This window comes from Alexandromys fortis, unplaced genomic scaffold (genome assembly GCF_014885135.2).
Source record: "Alexandromys fortis isolate MF-2015 unplaced genomic scaffold, M_Fortis_MF-2015_v1.1 scaffold_154, whole genome shotgun sequence".
Taxonomy (NCBI): Eukaryota; Metazoa; Chordata; class Mammalia; order Rodentia; family Cricetidae; genus Alexandromys; species Alexandromys fortis.
The window spans coordinates 3,349,250-3,352,140 of NW_026068040.1; positions in this window are offsets into that span (position 1 = coordinate 3,349,250).

The window sequence follows — 2,891 nt, forward strand, 5'->3', positions numbered from 1 at the left end:
GTACAATTACCCTGAAACCCAAACCACAGAAAGACATTACTAAGAAAGAGAATTACAGACCAATCTCACTCATGAACATAGATGCAAAAATACTAAATAAAATGCCGGCAAATCGAATCCAAGAACACATCAGATTATCCACCATGATCAAGCTGGCTTCATCCCAGAGATACAAGGATGGTTCAGCATACAAAAATCTGTCAACATAATCCACCATATAAACTAACTGAAAAATAAAAACTACAGGGTCATCTCATTAGATACTGAAAAAGCTTTTGACAAAATACAACATCCTTTCATGATAAAGGTCTTGGAGAGAGCAGGGATACAAGGAACATACCTAAACATAATAAAGGCAATGTACAACAAGCCAATAGCCAACCACAAACTAAATGGAGAGAAACTCCCAGAGATTCCACTGAAATCAGGAACAAGACAAGGTTGTCTACTCTCCTGATATCTATTCAATATAATTCTTGAGGTCCTAGCTAGAGCAATAGGACAACAAAAGGAGATCAAGGGGATACAAATTGGAAAAGAAGAAGTCAAACTCTATTTGCTGATGATATGATGGTTTACATAAGTGACCCCAAAAATTCTACCAAGAAACTTCTACAACTCATAAACACGTTCAACAATGTAGCAGGATACAAGATTAATTTTTTTGAGTTGATAAACGGGCTGAGAAAGAAATCAGAGAAGCATCACCCTTCATAATAGCCACAAATAGCATAAAATATCTCAGAGTAATTCTAACCAAACAAGTGGAAGATTTGTATGACAAGAACTTTAAATCCTTGGGGAAAAAAATTGAAAAAGTCACCAGAAAGTGGAAAGATCTCCCATGCTCTTGGGTAGGTAGAATTAACATATTAAAAATGGCAATCCTACCAAAAGCAATCTACAGATTCAACGCAATGCCCATCAAAATCCAGGCAAAATACTTCACAGACCTCAAAAAAAAAAAAAAGGATACTCTACTTCATATGGAAAAGCAAAAAACTCAGGATTACCAAAACAATCCTGTACAATAAAAGAACTTCTGGAGTCATCACAGTCCCTGACTTCAAACTCTACTACAGAGCTATGGTACTGAAAACAGCCTAGTATTGGCATAAAAACAGATAGGAGGACCAAGGGAACTGAATCAAAGACCTGGATATTTATCCACACACCTTCGAACACCTGATTTTTGACAAAGAAGCAAAAAATATTAAGTGAAAAAAAAGCATATTTAACAAATGGTGCTGGCATAACTGGATATCAACATGTAGAAGAATGAAAATAGACCCATATCTATCATCATGCACAAAATTCAAGTCCAAATGGATCAAAGACCTCAACTTAATGTCAGCCACACTGAACCTCATAGAAGAGAAAGTGGGAAGTACATTTGAATGAATGCTTTGGCACAGGAGACCACTTCCTAAATAGAACCCCAGCAGCACAGACACTGAGAGAAACAATTAATAAATGGGACCTCCTGAAACTGAAAAGCTTCTGTAAAGCAAAGGACATGGTCAACAAAACAAAACAGCAGCCTACAGAATGGGAAAAGATCTTCACTAACCCCACGTCAGGCAGAGGTCTGATCTCCAAAATATACAAAGAACTCAAGAAATTGGTCATCAAAAGAACAAATAATCCAATAAAAAAAATGGAGTACAGACCTAAACAGAACTCTCAACAGAGGAATCTAAAATGGCTGAAAGACACTTAAGGAAATGCTCAACATCCTTAGTCATCAGAGAAATGCAAATCAAAACAACTCTGAGATTCCATCTTACACCTTTAAGAATAGCCAAGATCAAAAACACTGATGACAACTTATGCTGGAGAGGTTGTGGGGTAAAGGGAACACTCCTGCATTGCTGGTGGGAATGCAAGCTGGTACCACCCCTTTGGATGTCAGTGTGGCGATTTCTCAGAAGATTAGGAAACAACCTTCCTCAAAACCCAGTAATACCACTTTTGGGTATAAAGCCAAAGGATGCTCAATCATGCTACAAGGACATGTGCTCAACTATGTTCACAGCAGCATTGTTTGTCATAACCAGAACCTGGAAGCAACCTAAATGCCCCTCAACCGAAGAATGGATAAGAAAAATGTGGTACATTTACACAAGTACTACACAGCAGAAAATAGTAACGACAGCTTGAATTTTTCAGGAAAATGGATGGAGCTAGACTACATCATTTTGAGTGAGGTAACCCAGACCCAGAAAGACAATTATCACATGTACTCACTCATAAGTGGTTTTTAAACATAAAGCAAAGAAAACCAGCCTACAAATCACAATTCCAGAGAACCTAAACAACAATGAGAACCCTATGAGATATAAATGGATCTAATCTACATGGGAGGTAGCAATAGACAAGATCTCCTGAGTAAATTGGGAGCATGGGGACCTTGGGGGAGGGCTGAAAGGGAGGGAGGAGGCAGGGAGTAGGGCAGAGAAAAATGTAGAGCTTAATAAAAATCAATAAAATTTTTAAAAAATATAAAAAATAAATTCCTATTTTCAATAGATTAAAAGACAAATATCACATCATTTTAATAGATAAAAAATTGTTAACATCCAAAAAGATTCACGATAAAAGCAACTAACAAACTAGAACCTAACTCCAAAATGACAAACTCAAATTAGAAACACCATGAGAGAAATAAAATCACACTCACTGCTAACATAATTGATGAGACAAAAGTACCGGGAGGCAGAGCTTCTGGGAGAGCCTTTCACTGGGGTCATGCTCTTGCAGGTGATGCTGGGACACTGGCCTTCTCTCTAGTCCCTGAAATTCTGCTTTCTGGCTCACAAGGCCAATAACTTGTTGTGTAGTGAGCCCCACCACCAGGTACCACTCTTACCAAAGGTTCACAGTTATGAGAT